Source organism: Aphelocoma coerulescens, chromosome 2, assembly GCF_041296385.1.
Source record: "Aphelocoma coerulescens isolate FSJ_1873_10779 chromosome 2, UR_Acoe_1.0, whole genome shotgun sequence".
Lineage (NCBI taxonomy): Eukaryota > Metazoa > Chordata > Aves > Passeriformes > Corvidae > Aphelocoma > Aphelocoma coerulescens.
The window spans coordinates 129,111,888-129,132,334 of record NC_091015.1 but is presented as its reverse complement, the minus strand read 5'-3'; the positions used below and the strand labels follow the sequence as shown (position 1 = coordinate 129,132,334).

The following is a 20,447-nucleotide window of genomic DNA, read 5'->3' as shown; positions in this document are numbered from 1 at the left end:
TAAAAATAAGCATAACCGCATACAGTACAAAGTGTTCAAGACATACACTGATTCCTAGTTACTATAAATATGCAAAATTTGGCAATCAAGTATGGCCAAGGAGTCTAAAGGTCTTAAACCCTCTTACATATTCAACAGAGACACTTCTGCTAAATTGCTGCACGGACTGGAAACCAGATTTTCTGCTTGTGGTGCCCTCTCACTGTGCTAGGCAGTTAAGTGGGCACTCCTCTCAGGAGGATTTCTGCCTGCGGTTTCTGAGGTCCCTCTTGTACTACAAATTCCCACCAGCGTTCAGTCTAGAGAGCTTCTTCTTCCTGACCTTCTCTGCTCTACGTCTGCCTTAAAAACACCGTGGTGGAAAAGGCAAAGTGATTTGCAAAGCGAGTGAGTGCAGAGGGCTGGGTGGGGGCAGCTGGAGTGCACGGAGGCTTCAGCCAGGCAGAGGCTGTTCCCTGATGGCTGTAAGGTGTTTTGGGGAGTGCTGTAAAGCAGACCTCACAACATCTGATGCTCAGTCTTGTGAGAAAGGTGTAATGGGGTTTCGTGGGATTTTAAAACCCTTGTTGGTTTTCATAGATTTTATATAGTCTCAATAAATACATCCACTAATGGTGTTGTACCTTTATTTCATATCTTAATACAAAAGCACAGCAAATTAAAAATTTTATTAGACAATATATCCTTTACTCCTGAATTACCAAAAAAAATATAAGGACACTATGGAATGTTGAGTTTAAATGAGATGATAACAAATATTCAAGTTGTATTAGCCATTCCAATATTATAGCAATGAAAGCCAAACAACCTCCACTAACTTTTATATAATGTATCAGGTGATATGCAGCCAAAATACCTGCAGAAGACTGGTTTTTAAAGATTGCACACTCAGACTGAACCCTTGATGAACACTTTAACAGTGTCACTCAGAAGAAACCAAAGGAATAGTGTTAAAACTTACAAAAACATTCCCACTACATTTTCTGCAAGTCTGTATTTATTACTGAAACCCTTCCACATTTAAATATTCAAACACCCCCTCTGAAATATTGTCAAATCCATAGAAATCACATTGTGACCCTTTCTTACAAACCTTTGCTGATGAGGAGGGACAGCACAGGAGCCTCTGGCCGTCATGAAAATGGCATCGGTCTGGTTCTGTGGGACGCGACCATTTGCTAAAGGCAACAGATAGCTGAACTCAAAGTAGCATTCACATGTGTACAGCAGTGGCTTCCTGGGGCTAGAACCAGTCATGTAACTGGGCCTGGCACAAAGGAAATCTTATGGTCCTCTTGAGGCAACCAGCCACTTACAAACCGCTGCTGAGCAGTACAACATTGGAAACCAACACTTCAGCTCTGCAGGTGCTTCCAAGAGGTGAAAATGTGGGAGTTTAAGACTTGTTTTTCCATCCTTCTAAGACAATAGATGTTCAAACTGTAAAATATTTTTCTGCAGAGAAAAGCTTTTAGGATCTGGGACTGAATGGAACCTGCTGTTGTCCTTGGAGAAGTGCATTATGGAGTGGAGGAGGAGAAAAAGGTTTCCTGTTTGGAGGAGAAAACCTGTATCTATTCATCTGCAGCTCACTTGCTCACAGAACTAGACTACCTGCCAATACAATAAATTTATGACTGGGGTGCTGAGAGAAAAGGCAGTAGTGCAAAATCCAAGATAAAAGCATGATATTAAAAGCATGATATTATAAAGAAATTGCTGTAAATGACATGGCTCTGAAATCTGCTGTGTTTGGAAGCACAGCCACACTTTTCTGTAGGAACTGCAGTCCACCCTTTCAACGCTCCATGAATAGGAGCAAGATGAAGAGGCCTCAGCCTGGTGATGGGGTACATGGCCTGGTTTCAGCTGAGATAGAGGTAGTTTTCTTCCTAGTAGTTGGTATAGCGTTGTGGTTTTGGATTTAGTATGAGAATGATGTTGATACCACACTGATGGTTTAAGTTGTTGCTAAATGTGCTTATCCTAAGTCAAGAAATCATTATTTTTATTATTACCAGCTTTATTTCAAAAATTAAGCTGTTCTTTTCTCAGTCCATGGCTTTAACCTCTTTCTGATTCTCCTCCATATCGCACTGGGGGGTGGGTGGGGAGCTGAGCAAGCGGGTGTCAGGGGCTTAGTTGCTGGCTGCGGTTAAACCACAGCAATATAGATTTAAAATTCTGGGGAAAGAGTCAGTCAAACAAGCTGGGGTATACAGGCTCCACTCAGGCAGCAGTAAACCTTTGTTAGTCTTAAATTCTGTATAAAATATTATCCTTTAAGGGATCTAAACTCCACAGCAGCCTCTGTCATGTTTTGTCATGTTCTCGTGTTAACAATGAGAGCTACACAATTCCACTCAACCACCCATTTCACTGAAGTGCTGGATAATATATTAAAAATTATAAAAAAGCTGCACTGTTGTGAAGGTGGAGGAAGAGCAGATCCTTCAGTAAACGCTAATTGTCCCAAAGAAACTCCTTCTAGTGTCTCAAGACAGGAAAGTTTACGAGCAGGTATAGTAAAAGCTGGCAGGAGGCACTTTATTTCATGTTTCCATCTGCCAGTTATATTTCATGAAATGGAAGATTGTCCTTTCACTCCATAAATTCACCTTTTTTACTGCAGAAATTTTACATTAAATACTAATAACATTGTTTCAGGGGATCAACCAAAGGACATAACCGGCAATTAAAGAGCTCCAATTATATAATAATTTTCTGTTATGACTTATTTCAACAGATTACTGAATTTCTATTGAAATGGCATTCCGAAGGGGCTTAGAAATGTTTTAAGCATATGTTCCAGGGCTACAGTCTCAGCACTGAATACTAATATCCCAGTTTGAGATGTGTGCTCTCACGTGTCACAGATATAATAGTTTCTGTTCATTTTCCATGAATTATTGAAATGAATAATTATTTCCTGTTTTCTTTATCAAATATTTTACTACCAGCAGAGCTGGAATGAGTAAAATCCAGGAAATGTGCTGCAGTAGATAAGAATTGAAAGCAGTGTGTTGGGGATGGTACCTGTATTTACATATTTGTATTTTATTAAGTAATTGAAAGAGCCTGCCCATGTTGTATAATTCATGCATCATAAATAAACACAAACCAAATAACTGGAAGCAAAGGCTCCAACAGTAGCAACAATCCACACCTCTCCTGCAGTGATTGTCTGGGCAATTCTCCACTTTGTCTTGCAAGATTCCCACCACCCAATCCTTTTAAGGATTGTTTAAGCTCACTAAGAAATAGTATGCAAGGTCTTCTTAGGGTCAAGAAGTGAAAACAAGAGGTATGAGAGTGTGCACAAATTCAAAAGTTAAATTTAATCTTAGGAGTTTGATTTGTGCACTTCACGGATTTCTGAAAAGCAGGAATATGAGGAAAAAAGTGGTGAATAATGTCGGTTTAATAAGCAGTGTAAATCAGATTGTACACAGTTCTAGGGGCATTATGTAGCTATTTAAAGGTGTTCATGGTTTTAAATCATCTGTCTGTGACTTAAAAAGGCAGCCCAAAGCTAAGCGTCTCAAGCAACATGTAGCAATGTAAATCGGTGCTTTTCCCAGCTTAAGGCAAGCTGCTCTTGTAGGGGTGTCCCGGTTTGAGACAGATTAAGGGAAACACTCTGAGAGGAACATCTCCTCCAAAGAAGGCAGGTTAAAGCCACCACTCCTCCACCAGGTTCGGGACAAAATTCCTCAGAGGAAAGTGAAAAATGGGAAAAAACCCTATTTATTTAACAAACACAATGCACAATGGGAAAACAATAATGCTAAATAATAAAACCTCTCACTGTGGAGAGAACCTGGGTAGATCTCAGAGTCCTTTGTGAGTGTGGGCTTCTCCTCTCCAAAGCTGGACTTCCGTGGGGGGAACCCTCCGGGCCTAGGTGTGAAGTCTCCCGCTGTGTTCTGGTGTTGTTGAACAGAAGAGAAGAAGAAGAAACCAAAGTCACGGAGAAGCAAAGGATTTTAACTCTCCATCTCTCTTTTCCAGAAAAGGAGCCAAGAGCCGGGAAAAGCAGGAAGGTGCTTGCCTCCACTCCACAGCAGCAGCAGCAGCAGCAATCTCTGTGTCCTTGAACGCAAAACTGCTTTGAAAAGTTCACCTGGCTTTGTTCTTCTTTCTCTTGGGCCCAGTTTTAAAGGCACAGAAAGGCACAGGATTCATGTCTGGGCATAGAGCAGGCAATAGGGGATACACATCATAAAGTCACCCCAAGACAAGGAGACAGCATGGACGGTGCCAAGAGGTAGCAGTTAAGTTGTCCAGCACTTGCTTGGGACATGATGAGCTCAGCAGGGGGGTTTGGATGGGGCTGGACTTATATCAGTCTGGAGCATTCCACAGCTCTCTCCAATATGCATCACAGTTTTTGAGCTCTCCATGCTGTCAATACCTAGGCAAAATAAATTAAAATATGTTTTCAATTAAAAAACCCAAACAAAACAAAACCTCACTTTTGACTTTAACACAGATTTAATGCAAATTAGTTTTGATGTTACACATGAGCTGTCTAGGACAGACTGCACATGCTTAGAGAAAAATTATATTGAAAATATCCAAATCTTCAGTAAAAATTTCAGAAGGCATCAAAGTGGTGAAGGGCCAAGCTTAGAACCTTAAACCAAAACATATTAAGGTGATACAGTGTTTTTCAACAACAGCTTTTCTTTCCAACAGTTATTTCAATTATTTAGTTTAGATCAGTGCTGTAGCTACACCACACGACATCCAGACAAAAAAGGGCAAAGACAATTTTCTTTACTCTCCCAATCTATCAATGAAAACAAGATACTAGAAGGTGAGATACACTACCTCTAAAATTCTGAAAGATGTGTCAACAGGGACTAAAGGCCTCAGTTCACTAAACATCAGTAAAATCTATTTAATAAACAAAAATCATTAACTGTAAAATGCAGCCTGATATATAGAAAAATTGATTTATCCCATATATTTATTGTACTTATGTCAATTATTTAGGTATATTTTTAGAAATTTTATTTATATCCATACTTTTTTGCTAACTTTATGGCCTTAGTGTATAACAACTTTCAACTGCGCCAATCATTTTCAAATTACAAAACAAAATAAGACTTTTTTTTTTTTTTTTTTTTTTCCGTGAGTATGGACAGCTAAACATCCCAGATCACAATCTAATTCAGATGAAGTAATTTTTAACATCTGCTCCAGACTGCAATTAAACTATGCATGTTGATGAGAGAGAACAACTTTTAATGCTCTCTGGAGGCAAGAAGTATTTTTTCCAGGCTGATCTACACCACGATAAGAAAGCTTCCTCTCAGACTTTCAGTTTTGTAGGCCTGACATGCAGAATCTGGGCTCCCTTCATTTTTTCAACAGCCAGTATTTTTGAAAGCAGGTTTGTTTCAAATGGTCTCTATGTCTCAGTTTTCTCTTTTTCTAAAAATACAATTCCCATTTTTCTCACCCCTCATTTACAAAATCTGACTCACCATTTTGCATTCGTTCATAACACAGCATGACAAAGAACTGCCAGCAGGAAACAAGGATTAAGGGCTTGACTTTTCTCAAGTTAGCTAAAAGTGAATATTTTATTCTCTCACTCCAAAAAACCCCAAGTGTGTGCTACATATTTTCCAAGGACACCAAAATATTTCATTGTGTATTTTAGACAGCTATAAATTTATTTTATTTTTCAAAACCAGGGGATGTCTCTTCTCCTAAAACCATTCTGGGCTCTTGGTTAAGTCTATATTCAGGTATTCTTCAAAGAACTAATTTGATTCCCTTTTTTAAAAAAGAAAACTTATTACAGAGTAAATGTTTGTCCAAGTCTCTATATTTAAGTGAGAATTGTGTTTGAGTACAAGAATCCATTCTGATGCAACCTAGTGATTTGTGTTTCAGGGGATATTTTTTGAATGTTTTTATTACATTTGCATAAAGAAGCTGGGCCAACTTTACAGACCCTGGGGCTCAGAAAGGCAAAAATAAATATGACTAGTAGAGACAGAAAATGCGTTTCTCTGAAAAACTAGAGAACACCTAAAGTTTGACTCATATCTCATAATACAGGGGTGCACAGAAGAAACTTCAGTTAAACCTTCCCCTTGCTAACACAAGGGTGACACCACAGGTAATCCAGCACATGGTCTGGTACTACTAGCAAAGACAGCTGCCACGGGCAGACTGGTTAACTGGGAAAAGTCTATGTTGCACCAGTAAACCCCAGGGGCTTTGCTGTAGACTGGGGAGCATCACACAGAATCTTAGCCCAGTGAAACAGCTCAATGAAATGATAGCTTAGACTCAATGCTCTCAAGCATTTTGCCATTTCTGTGCAACAGGAACAAATAAAGCCAGATTTTGGATAATACAAAGCCAGTAATGAACAAATCTTGAAGGTTTTCTCACAAAAGCCCAATTTATGTGAGAGCTTTCTGTGTAAAAATAGTTATTTATTAATATACTACAGCAGGGACTTTGAGGTATATGCAATCTTTGCAAACAGAACTCATTTATTTTTCACAGAGTGAAGAGAAATCTTAAGAAATTCTCCAGTGACTCCACTGGGCTTGGCTGGAAATACAGAATTGACTTTACCAAGTATGTTTCTGGAATAGAACTAAAGACAACCTTTGAAATTAAACTGATGCCAAAAACCTGATCTCGGATAGCCTGTAAGTCTTTCCTTGCAAAGTCTAATATTTCTCCTGTCTCTTTTTAATACAGCTTTTGTGTGTGGATTCAAATTGTCTCCTGAGCACAAGGAGCAACATTCAATTTGTAGCACCTGAATATTCACTTCTCCATATCCCAAATACCTGTGCAACTCAAATCTTCATCATTTCTCACAGGGATGTGAGAGAGGGGTGTCTTGACAGAGTTTGTGGGACAAATGAGTACTTGAACACATTGCACCAGTGTTGTTAAGATCTTGACTTTCTAAGTGCTGAGCTAACACAAACTGATAACACTGCCACTTTATCACTTGGCAGCATTGCACGCTTAAAGTTCCACAATGCCATAAATGATAAATACCTGCTACCAAAAATAATATTCACACAACCAGCCATGAAGACAACACATTTCTACACCATGCTCGTGACAATCCGAATGTGGTTTTGAACATTTCCCAATCTTGGAACCAAGTCCTGCTGTACAACCCTCTTTCTGTTTGGCATTATCAGCCAGAGCCAAGCCAGAGGTCTCTGCTGATCTAATGTGCTATTTGATTGGTGAAATGTGGTGATTCTGGGCAATCCCTTAGGATGTGCCATTGCAGGCTACCAGGGTTCTCAGAGAGCTTTAATATGTGAAATTACTTCATTTCCTGACCTGGATACCCAGACTGCTGCTGCCACCGACCCAGACAGTTCTTTGGATACACAGCTTCCCTGAGGTCCAAGATTGATAAGAGAGAGACATCTCAGCAGCACAGCAAACCTGGATTTGCAGCTCAACAGCATTTTGTTCTTTTCATTTTCCAGGGTCAAGTTTCAACGTCAGTTGGCTCAGACTCCCAGATCTAACCCACAGCATCAGGAAGCCAGCAGGCTTGAAAACTGACTCTGTCTCAGTCTCAGGAACCTTGGACTTTTTCCTCCTTTCCTAGCTCTCACAGATGGACACACTCTATTTGCATACCCAACAGGGCTTCGTAATCCAGGAAGCGTTAAGTCATTCCTACTTCACCTTCAAGATGTAGAAGCTTGGCCCAAAGTTTTTGGTCTAGTTTTATTTTTTCATGTATTTTAAGAGCTACCCAATTCTGCATGTGAGCTTTAGAGCATCTCATTATTAGAGGTACATAGAAGTAATACATCCATAAACACAATTTTTATATATCATCATCAAACCACAGGCAGCTTTGTAGTCTGTCTTACAAAAAAACCAAAAAGCTAGGTGCCAGTGTTACATTGTTAATAAGATAATCACTTCCCCTCTTCCAATTTTTCTCTTTTTGAAGGATTAATATACTAGAATGAACTAACTGAAACACCTCTCTAGGTAGCTAGCAGATTGTGAAACAACAAAAAAGCATTATGAAAACATTAGCTTAAGTAAATAATATTTATAACACAGATGAAGAGATGTTTTAATTTCCTATACCCAGGAATAATATTGCTCGTCCTCATATTTGGACAGAAAATAGAAACACGTGGCTTCTCAGGATGGAAAGAAAAAAGGACACTTCCAAATAGAGTATTCATTTCAGTTCTAGCCATACCAAATAATAGTTAGTGATTTACTGTCAGTTTGATTTATGGCATGAGCAAGGTCCTGCCAAATTACCAGTTCCTCGAACTGCAGTTTCCATTCAGCTCCTCCACAGCTCACAGGAAAGTACAGCTCAAAAGATGTGATATGGTGCCTAAAGGGACTTGGTGTAAGAGAAACCAGGAGATAGCAGAGAGCAATCTGCTAAGGAAGAAAAAATGTAGCTTGGCAGGAAATGCCCGGAAAATGTGAGGCAAAGGAAGACTGAATCAGACTGGAAGCCAAGGCTGTTATTTATGAAATCAAGCCTAAATTACTGCATAATATTGTGTCTTCCAAACCAAAGGAACAGCCCAAGCAAGGAAACTTGCTCAAAATAACCTTGCTGCTCTGTCAGTGACTTCCTCTCCTGAATCACCTACTATCCTGAGCTAGTGGCTAACCTGAGGTCTTAAACACACACCCATGCATCACAATTTAGAGCTATAGTTACATTCCTTTGAAGATTTATTGATGTTTGCTGGGAGAAGGATCTGCAATTAAAATCTATGACAACAAGCAGAAGTCAAATGCAAGGATAAGGTCACACAGATAGAGGAAAACATCTGCTCTATACACTTTACAGAACATAATGACAAAATGCCTTGGAGAAACAACAAATTCACTTTAATTTTATAAAATCAAAGAAGTAATGATAATTGCAAAGATGTAGCATGATTTATAATGCAAAGGCAGGAAAGAAGAAATTGTTTCTAAGGCAGTATTAGAACAATACTTTGCCTGAAGCCCATGCTCACAAACTTGCTGTTTTGAGAACGTATTTAAAAGTAAATAAATGTTTATGTGGTGTTCAGAATCTGAGCAGACAAAAGCTGATAAACAAAGACTATATTACCAATATTTAAATCTTGATAAATCTTACAATCAAGATGCTGGGGGTCCTAATTATAAGTAAATGGTGGGGTCTTAATTATAAGCAATTTTAGTTCCCCATCACGTAGCAGCCAGGAACAAACTGCAGGCAAATACAGTTTCTAGTTGCTCAAGCACATTTTTGTTGTTGTGCTGCTTGAAGTCAGCAGTGGGGTTATGAGGACAATTGGCAGTTGTAAGGAACCTGTTCCTGCAAGAGTGAAGAAAGGCGGCAGAAGTCACTCAGCACAAGTGACAAGGGCAGCAGATTGGAAGCCCTGTTGGAGTGGGTCCAGAGGAGGGCCATGAAGATAAACTGAGGGCTGAAATACCTCTTCTGTGAGGACAGGCTGAGAGTGCTAGGGCTGTTCAGCCTGGAGAAGAGATGGTGCTGGGGACAGTTTGTAACAGCCTTCCAGTACCTAAATAAGACCTATAAAAGAGGAAAGAGGGACTTTTTACACAGGCAAATAGGGCTAAGATAAATAAAGATAAATAAGAAAACTCAAAGAGGGTAAGTTTAGATAGATATTAGGAAGAAATTCTTTACTGTGAGGGTAGTGAGGCACCAGAAGAGCTTGCCCAGACAAGGTGTGGGTACCTGGAAGCATTCAAGGGCCTCTGAATAACCTGGTCTAGTGGAAGGTGTCTCTGACCATGGCAGGGGGGGTGGAACTAGATGATCTTTAAGGTCCCTTTCAATCCAAACCATTCCATGATTATATGAACCCAAAACCAGGAACAAAACCAGACACAACTCTCTGAAAAGCTAATAGCCCAATGTAGACTTACCCATGGTTCAGCAGGAGTTGAACAAACAGCACTTCCCTGATAGATAATGTAAACTGGCAAAGGATCTGACAGAAAGTGCAACAGCAGCATCTGCCTTGAATGAAATTTACAAATGGATTTCCCATTTCCTCCCTGTACATGTAATTTACAACCCCAACAGCTTTGTCCCTCTTACCCTACTTGTTTTTTTGGTTTTGTTTTTTGGGGTTTTTTTTCTGCAGGTAAGGAATGCGTTGTCCATTTCCTCTTTCGGTTTTCTTTTTTCCCTCATGTCCTTCTTGCAACATAATTTAGCTAAGATTTATTTTGCAATCCTGTTCCAAACAGGTGTTTGTTTTCTGGCTGCCCCTGAAAATGCAGTTCCAGAGACCAGATGGTAATAGTTAGCTGCCTTCTGCACCTGCATGGATGAGAGCAGATCTGAAGAACCTCTGCTGTATGTTGAGTAGCTCAGAGCAATATTTAGATGACCCTGTGGTTAACAATAACTAGCCAACTGTATCTGGCTTGGCACTGAAACTGTGGTGATCATTAGTGGAGCTGAATTTAAGACAGAAAATGGGTTTGGGAAACTAGGATAAAGGCAGGACAATCTGGCACATCATCAGCCAAAAAGGCACCTCAGGAACACCAGCATGAATGAACAATACCTGCCCACATCTTTTCTGTCATGTTACAGGATCTCTTACTGCAATCACACAAATAAATTCATTTACTTATGTTTTGGACCAAGTCCAGCTGTCAGGATTCAGCCAAGGGTTTGGGGACTTCTTAATCAAGTACAGTAAAGCAGTGTTAATTTTCCAACCATGCAAACAGCTTCAATTGGTTACTGGACCAATCTAATGTATAATGGTCTGACACAGGGTAAGGAAGGTGTGGGAGAGAGATTTGAAGCCTCAGTTTTTTGAAGGAGATAATCAGCCTGAGAACCAATGAGCTAAAAAGAGAGGGAGAGAGAGAAAAGAGAGAGAAAGAGAGGTGGGGATTAAAAAGAGAACTAAGGACGATTCTGCAAATTCATGCAGCATAAATATGGGAGACAATTACTGAAAGAAACAACTAGGAGGTTGGATGGGGAGCCATGTAAAAAAACCCCAAACAACAAACCAAAAAACCCAAATCAGTGAAGAGTAAGAATAATCTGGAAATAATCATTAGAAATTCCCTCCAGGGAAAAGCTTTTTTCCTTACACAGGAAAAAAAGGTTCATTCATTCAAAAGCTGTTTCTAGACATGTTTTGAGACACAACCTGAAGCAAGATGTGTGTCTCTGATTGCTGCAGATCAACAGCAGTTCTAGGCACCAGGTCAAGCATTCAGCTGCACAGCAGAAGAGTCAGGCTCAGGGAGTTGGGAAACTCCCATTTCTAAACCAGATCAACAGGGTTCACAGGAGAAGACTCCTACCTCCACAGGCACTTATTGCTCCATGGAAGCCTTTGCCAGCTCTTCTGTGCTGAGCATTCAGGGAGTTGACTTCTTGGTGGGATCCAGGGGGTTAAATTCTTGGTGGGATTTCTACTCCTGGGTTTTTTTCACCACACTGTAGAACTTGCTGGGAGCTAGCAGCAATATTGGGTACCTCACTGGGTTCTCAAAGTCAATGATTAGAGGCTTCAGGTACTTTTCCTGGAGGAGTAATAAGACATCAGCATGTCAGCAGCTCTCTGCACGGCATGAAGGACATGTCCTCTCTGGAACGTATTTTTTGTAATTAAAAAGAAGAATGCAGCATAAAGAAAACCCAAAACTGTCAAGTAAATCGAAATATATGATTCTTCTAAGACACTACAAAACACCAGTAGCATACACTGGCAAAAGTGTGCACAGATTCATTAATGCAGGGTTGGACTTTATATTTCAAAGGGCACTTCCATAAAAGCAGGTACTTTCTCCTGACTGCTACACTTTAGAAATTCACTGCAAAAGTAATCACCCTTTAGATTTGAGACTCATATTATACAGTGGGAGAAAATAAATCTCTCTAAGAGTCCTGTTAGCAGAGAGGAATTATACCTCTTTAGAGGTATTACTGATTTCAATATTAATAACACTATTCTGCAAATCTATTTTTCTAGTAATTTTCTGAATCTGTGATCAAAATTTTAAGTCAAGTATTTCTTTTCAGAGCCCATAGTTTTCTAATTCCAGGGAGAGAAGATTTTAATAACATTTCTTCAAATCCCTTTTAAGAATCACTTCACGTACAGAAAAAACAAGTGCCTTGTAAAAACAGATAGGCTTAAGTAGTTTTTCCTCTATTAGAGTTGAATAATATTTAAGACTTTCTTATCTTGAAATTACTCTATATCATAGAAAATCTGAAAACTTATCACTGCAATTCTATTTTGGTGGAAACAAGCAACTTCACTCAAAATTTTCTCACACACTCTAAAACCTATACATTTTTTCCACTTTTGTTATAAGTAAAATGAATGGTCATTTTTAACCTGCCATTCACTTTGTTGGCACATTTGCATTATAAGACTCTTGCTTTGGGTTTTTTTTTAAATGCTATTTTTATGCCAGAAAGCATGGCTTGAGGGTAGATACTGCCCAAGAGTGATTTGATCCTCATGGAATTTATGAAAAATGTTATTGGAAAGGGCGGGATACTAATACAGTGTAAAAATATGTATAGACTGGAAATAGAACTGGTAAATATGTTATGTCCCAGACTCTTGGGAAAGGACCAAGGGCAAAACAATTTATTCCTTTGAATTATTAAGAAACTACTTCAAAGATTTTTTTTTCTCATTTGCCTTGTGCTGCCAAGAAAACTTGGGATGTTATACAGTAAACTAAATCTGAGGATTCTTGTTTTCATGGGAAATACACCACTATGAGCAAGACCACACATTTGGTCATGGGTTAAACCGAAGGGCTATTTTGCCAAGTGCCTCTTGGAAATTGTCAGCAGAAGCTTTTGGAAGGACTGGTAGGGGTGAGTGAAATGGCCTGTCATGCATCTTCAATATAAGCATTCAACAGGAATCTGAAAATATCTCTTTAAGAGCCACCCTTATTAACATGACTAATTACATGAACCTTTGAATTAACTGGTATACAGTGTAGAGTAGCTTTTTATCATGCATTGTGGGAAATATTAAATAATAATATCATGCAAGATAACACTTGTTATATATCTGTGACAACTCCACTTATCTCTAGCTCTGTACTGTCCACCTTCTCTGTGTGTGACTGACATACAATGATCAAACGCAATTTTTGGCTTTGCGGCATTTGTTTCCATTTTGGATTAGCAGGTGGTGTAAAAGTGTGTGTGATTGTCCCTCTTTTGCAGGGCTACTCATAAAGAGAAGAACAGATCATCAATAATTGCCAAAAGAGGTGAAGGGTAGAGGCAAATAAAGTTGTAATGAAGATTGGAAGAGTCCTTACCCTTCAGACAGAAGTTCTTCCAAGGACTATTTTCTTCCTCTCGCTCATCATTATTGACTCCTTCCCCCTCTTCCACATCACAATCATGAAGATCCATATAGCAAGGATTCAACATTCACAAGAAAGAAGGATAAAGCAGAAGAAGTTATTTATTCCTCTTATTTCAAGGTGCAGAGGGGAGCAGAAGGGAGCAAAAGCCGGAGGCACACCTGCCCGAGTTATCTTAGGCCAATGCTTTAAGGAGCCATTAGAGACAGCGGCACAGGTCCCTATCCCTTCCCTCCCCACAGGCTTCTCCTGGCCAGGGGACACTTCCCCACCTGTTGCAGATGAGATCTTACTAGCCATCAGTTTTTTCCCCTCAGCCAATGGGCTCCTGAATCCCATCTACCCCTACTCCTCACCCCAGTTATCACCATGTTTCTGCTATGAGGGAAACCATTCCTCTGAAAAACAAGGCACTAGAGGTGGGGAAGAGCACTTAAAGTGCTACAAAGTGTTTGGACACAACACAGACCGAAGTGCACTTTTCCCATGGTGCTTTCAGCCCAGAGACTACTTTTGGCTGAACCAATATCAAAGGAGATCAATTCAGCTCATATCCACAGATCTGCTCCAGGCTGACACTGGTAGGACCAGAAGCAAAATTCAGGGCTATATTGTTTACTTTTTCTGGCTGAAATTATTAATTATTCAGAAACAAGTCTGTCATAGGCAGAGCATTTCAGGAACAGGTCTATCAGAGGCAGAGCATTTCCTTCAATTAACTCAAATTAACATTTTGTTTATAGCACAGAGTAAGCTTTCCTTTTCATAGTTCAAAGTGAACCCTGGGGGTTCTAAATATGCCTCCTGGTGATTTAATTAAAAGATAAATATTAATTCAAAAAAAGAAAAGAAAAAGTACAGAAAGAAGGAAAAGCTACAATTAAAAAGGTGGTTGCTATGAGGAAAAGGGATCCACGGTATAAGAAGTGAAAACGAAAGCAGAAGTGACTAACAAAAGTGTATGAATTAGGGCAAAGAAGAAATGAAAGAAAAGAGGTTCTGAATGTGAAGAGGAGTTAAAGAGTAAACAATGCACAGGGAATACACTGTTTTGAATGCACAGGTGACATGACCAAGTGAGGGACAGATCCACCAGGGCTTGGTTGGCTTTGTAGGGTGAAGGAGAAGAGCTGTGGTTCCCCAAACGGTTGCTGTTCCCCACAATACAAGATTTCAGCATAATGCAACTCCCACCCTATTCTGGGGTAAAAAGCTAACCAAAGCAAGGTTCATTACCAGAGTCAGGATCCTGGCTGATGAGCCTTTGGAAGCCAGTGCCAGACCCTGATGGGGAGTAGGTAAGCAGCCAAGTCTGATGCATGTTGTGTGCATGAAAGCCATATGTATTGCTGGTCTCTCCCACACTGTGATAGCAGTAGAAGTGGAGTATGAAGTGAGGTAGAAGTGGATGTAGATCGCCAAAGACAAGAGAGAGGATGGAATCTTATCTGAGTGAAAGTTACAGTGTATGTCCTGATGCCAAAGTCTGTCCCTCAGGCACTGCACATGGCACAGGTTAATCAAAGACCACCACAGTGCTTCACAACCTACCTGCTGAGCTCCATATGCTTGTGAGGAAGCAGGGATGATGAGCAGCGCCAGCCTCACACTGGTGTGATGAGATAAAGCTGCTGTTTTTCTGCCTGCAAAGCTTGCCCACCCCACAGCCTGTACCGGCAGCAGCATGTGGGGAGAATCCCTCTGCTTCTGCCTCCGTTCCCTGGAGAGCTTCAGGTACTCCATCATGGTGCATTTTCCTGCTGTCAGAGCTCCACCACTACAGTGATGCTGCTGCTGAGCCAGCCAGCCTTCAGTTCTCTCTGGCATGTAATTATAATTGCCTGTAATTTCAAATGACTACAGAAAATTGTGTTTTTGCTGACAATACAGTTAAGAAGTAAGTGTTCTCCTAGCTCACATTCTTTTAACTGCTTAATTTAAAGATTTTCATCTCTTTAAAACCACATCTGAAGTTCTATTATTTCATATTGACCATTGAGTGTTCACAAAAACCTGTTCCATTTCACAGCTTCCTGATGATACAACTCCCTGATATCCTGTGTCTCCTTTTTTTTGTCTCCAGATCCTAAACAATCTTTTCAACTTTAACATAGAGAAATGATACTGGCCCAAAATGGAAAATTTTCAAGCACCAGTGGTAGTAACAACTATACACTCAGTGCAAGAAACTATGATAGAAATATATTTTGTTTTTCTGTATGGTATTTGCTACTGGTTGAATTAAATAATGAATTGCAATTAAAAAAACAGCAAATGGAAGAGAATGGATTTACTGTCAATATTAAATTGCAGCAGTGAACCTGAAATTTAAGTCCCTGCCACTGGATTAATCTCTTTAATACAATCACTGATTTTTAAGGATGGGGGGATCCATCACCATGTCTATGGCTGTCACTGAACAGATCCAGAGCATGATGTTGAGCTCTGCTGTGCATGCTCTCTTTTAAGATTAGCTATGTTAAATAGTGTGAGTAAAACAAATGGGTCCCATGGATTTAGAAAGCTGAGGTGTTTCTGGTCCCGTCCAGTGACTCTGCAGTCTGCAACTGGTTTTGGTTTAGTCATCAAGCAAGTTGATCTTACTCATTGTTTCTCACAATAAGAAAGGTTTCTTCTAGAAATGCAATAAAAGTGTTAACAGGACGACCCCACCTAGCACAATATTCCCTTCTTTAAAACATTCTTCCACAAGGACACTTCCACATACTTTCCATTAACATCAGGGGAAGATAAGCACATATGGAGACATACAACTCTACAGCCTGAAGAATTTTAACATACATATACACTTACACAAGAATATACACTCTTCACACCTCCACCCAGAAAGCTGAAATTTAGCAGAAGAAGGATATTAAAAATCATAACTGATCTTGTCAGGAACTCCAGACATTATTTAATTCTCCATCTCTTGGAAGACAGGATTAGGAAACAGTTTTATAACCTGGGTGGGGAGAAACTGTTGGATTGCAATAAAGATTCTGGGCTGATGAAAGAGCTCAGCGTTTCTGAGTTCCTGTCTCGCTGGTTACGATGTGGTTCTGCTCACCAGTATCCCAGCTGAAGTTCAGGAAGGCAGCAATAAGTTTCACAGCCTTAGGGTCGTTGTCAAGGAAGTGGAGTGTTCTTAGACAGAAAATGAGAGAACGTAGCTGTCTCTAGTGTTCATATGCTCAGTCTCACTGCTGTGACTGCAGGAGCTGGTGGTATGGCTGTACCTGAGAAAGTCAAAGGCTGGGCCCACTTTGAAAAGATTGGTTTGGGCATGAGGGATTAATACAAATGTAAGGCTCAGACGTATCTGATAAAAAAATTAGTCCCTGAACAGCCTAAACCTGAGTTTCCAATAAAATAAATTTTTCTGAATTTTTTTTTAATAGAAAATGTCACTATTTCATCCAATAAACAAAATCTAAAAAACTGGATATTCCAATAGAAAATGAAATTTAATCCAAGAAAATGGCAGCTTCAGTGATTCAAGCTTTCATTTACCTAAATGAGTCCAAATCTTCCTATGAGATTGTCTTGAAACATATGCTCCTTTTCCCTCTAAACAAGACAATGTTGCATCAAAAAATTTTTGTCTAAAATTTTGACCTGTGGGAGTAGAGTAAGGTTTTAGGCATCTGAAACAGAACTCTGATAAGCCCCATCAAAATCTTTTATCTTTCCACCAGGATGCTGGATGATCAGCTACACAGCACCTTGGAACTGTTCAAAGGCTTTTGCTAACTGGTAATATAAAGATCAGAGCCAGTTTGCCTACAATCATATTCAAAAGAGAAGATACACATCAAATCCAGACAGCTGGAAAAAAATCTCTAGGCTGTATAAGTGGAAGCCACAATGCCTGAAGCAGCTTTTCACATCTTTCACCTCTACAAAATTTTCTTGTCTTCAAAACTCTCATATGCTGCAGCCCCATGAAAACCTTTATTTTCAAATACATATTTATTTATCTACCCTGCCAAGGCTAATGTTAGGACTCCAAAAGAAACGGATAATCATGCAAGTTGAATTCATTGCTAGTCTGTTGCAAGCATGAAGAAGAAGCTTTCTGGTTTTTTGCCATTGGTTGTTGTGCTGGTTTTGTCTGGGTAGAGATAACTTTCTTCACAGTGGCTGTATGGAGCTATCTTTTGGGTTTGTGTTGATGTAATAGAGGGGGATGTTTGTAATTGCTAAGCAGGGCTTGCACAGAGCCAAGGCCTTTTCAGCTCCTCACCCCACCACAGAGTGGGCTGGGGCTGCACAAGGACTTGGGAGGGGACACAGCTGGGACAGGTGACCCCAGGGATATCCCAAATGAAATCATGTTCAGCATGAGGGCAAAGAAGGATAAAGGGGGGGCACTCAGAGTGTCGGCATTTCTCTTCCCAAGTCACCTGTACATGTGATGGAGCCCAGGTCTCCTGGGGATGGCTGAACACCTGCCTACCCATGGGAAGTGGTGAATGCATTCCTTGTTTTGTTTAGCTTGTGTGCAAGCATTTTGCTTTCCATATTCATCTCAGCTCAGGAGCTGTCTCACTTTTACCCTTCTGATTTTCTCCCCCATCCCACAGAGAGGGGAGTGAGCCAGTGGCTGTATGGAGCTTAGTTGCCAGCTGGGGTTAAACCACAACAATTGTGTAGATTTTATCAGAACAATAGTATTTATCCTGAAGAATCAAGGTATCACAAAATACTGCCCGTGCCTTCCTTCCACATTCACTTCCCTGAAAAAGATATGGGATTAGACACAAGGAAAAGTACAAGGAATCTTGGTAATATGTCAGTGATTTAAAATGCCTATCATGTACTTTTGATGGTAGAAATGAATGTTGCTAAAAATTGCATGCACATGATGTGTGGGGATACTGCTGAGTTTTGCTCGTCTGTGACGGCAATGCAAAGTATTCAAACTGCCTGACTCCTCTCAAAACTATTCACTCTATTTAACTGAGTCTGAAAGAAATTGTGTGGCAGTACATGCATAATAGATATTTGTGCATTCAAAAAAATCATGCATATACATTACCTAAAAGGCAAACACACATCAGCCAAGCAAGACTAGCAATGATTAATCATATTCTCTTTCCCATCTATCTTCCAAGTTAATATGGTGGCAACATTGCTATTATCTGAAACTGAGCTAAGTCCACAGCACTGCCTGCCGTGATTGTTGATGGGCTGTGGCTTGATAAATATTTTAACTCTTGATAAAACCCAGTGCACCCTGAAATTTAATAACACTCAACCTTTCCCAAATCTTCATGAAAAAAAAAAAATCCTCATATGAGCAAGAAACTGCAGCTTATGAGACTATGCACAATGTCTAATTCACTGCTCAGACACAGCCAAAGCAGCACAGGGCAGAAATCTGCTTGGTAGAAATGCCACTGTGGTCCTCCAAAGATGATGTACTTGATAGCACCTTGAAGAAGACTGCTTTGATCACTATGCAAATCTTTGTCTAAGTGCTTTGGAAACATTTTAATGCTTTCCCCTACCTTCCCATTACCTGAATGGACAAACAATGAAATATTCTCCCACTTCACTGGCAGCTATGATTACACCCCAGCACAGTGAGGAGCACATTTCCTTGGTCTGAGTAGCTGTAACTCTGCCCTGCTCTTTTAATTACTTTGTGAACATCCTGGTAGCTGTCTGCAGATTGCCAGCCAAGGACCATATTGCCAGCACTGGCATTGACCTCATGGACCACTCAGAAGCCTGAGGAAATCCCTTGCTGGAGCTCCATTTTGAGTCATCCCTGCAGAGTGGTAAAAAACAAACTGAGCAGCTCTGAGGAAGTTTGGAAACATGTTTATGCCTAGTTGTGGCAGATACTGCTGACCAGGTCTCTTTTCAGACTCCTACAGCTCTTGAGTAACACATTTTGTGCTGACCACATAACATGCTGCAGGCACCTCCTTCCCCTACAAGTTTCCCTGTGAAATAATTTGCAAATTTCAGAATTCCCTTCTTTACTTCCTTCTCTGCAAGCAATGTCAGAGGCCATGAAAATGTGCCATGGGTCAGGGACCATGACTTTACACAGTGAGGACATAGCCAGTCTGAATACTTAAATAAGAATTAACAGCAGCCTATGTACATGCCCAAGATGCATCAGACCACAGCAGATTTCCAGAGGGAATTGCCCTGAGGCAACACAGGTTACTTCTGGAACTCAAAGTATTCTGGGAAAGTATTCTATCCTTCCCATGGTTTTGCATTTTTTTCTGAGGCCTTTCTAAAGGATGGGACATTGAGTAAAACTTGCCTGATGCAGCTCTTCATCCACGCCTGTTGTGCAGGCTGGGGACAGGTGATCACCTCTGGCTCTCCTGTAAGAAAGAATTAGATGATCGATGTAGATCCCTTCCAGCTGAAATAGTTCTATTCTATTCTATGCTATTCTACTCTATTCCAGAAAGGTGCCTAGGCTGCAAATTGATGCTTGTTTGTGGTTCACCTGGCTCATTTCCTCACAGTCCCTGATCCTCCAAACTCTGTCACCACGTACCAGGGCACTATTCATGCCTCTTCTTTCTCCTGGACAAGGAACTCATTCTACAAATTAATGTGTTTTCAGGCCAGAGTCCCTCAATTTCAGAACCTCCATCAAAAATGAAAATGTGGAGATGCAACGATCCTACATAGTATGCAGCCCCATGATCAGATGGCAGCTTTGAACACCCATTCACAGCACATCAGTTTTGCAGTATCAACCAGAACTCATAAGAAACATTCCAAATTGCCATAACTCTTCTCTCTCTTTTTTTTTTTTCCCCAGGGAGTTTAAGAGTTACACCCCACTAAAGAGCTTAGCTTGTAATACTTCAAAGTATTTTATCTTCCCCACTTTATAGGAACAAACTGAGTATGCCACATTTCCCAGCAATATAAACTAACTCCACCCAGCAAAATGAAGTATGTCTTTAGTAAAAATAGGAATTTCCTTTTGCTCTTCATTAATTATCTGAATCCTAACCACAGAATCCAGTGGTTTGTGTAAGATGGGGTGATGATTGTGATTTGAACTCTATTTCCACATAGCTGGAGAA

The 20,447-nt window shown here is 40.2% G+C and overlaps 1 long non-coding RNA gene across 4 annotated transcripts in view; it reads right to left on the bottom strand.

Moving 5' to 3' along the window:
* Positions 1 to 658: 658 nt before the first annotated feature.
* The window catches only part of LOC138105128 (uncharacterized), a 42,849-nt gene continuing 23,060 nt past the window's right edge, over positions 659 to 20,447 (bottom strand). For 3 of the 4 annotated variants that reach the window (XR_011148393.1, XR_011148392.1, XR_011148391.1), the window contains 3 exons: positions 13,330 to 19,727; positions 11,335 to 11,556; positions 659 to 4,414 (listed from right to left, as the gene is read on the bottom strand). This is a non-coding gene — a long non-coding RNA (uncharacterized lncRNA). Of the gene's footprint in view, positions 4,415 to 9,464; positions 9,566 to 11,334; positions 11,557 to 13,329; positions 19,728 to 20,447 lie in introns of all 4 variants that reach the window. The other variant, XR_011148394.1, reaches the window with a different exon arrangement.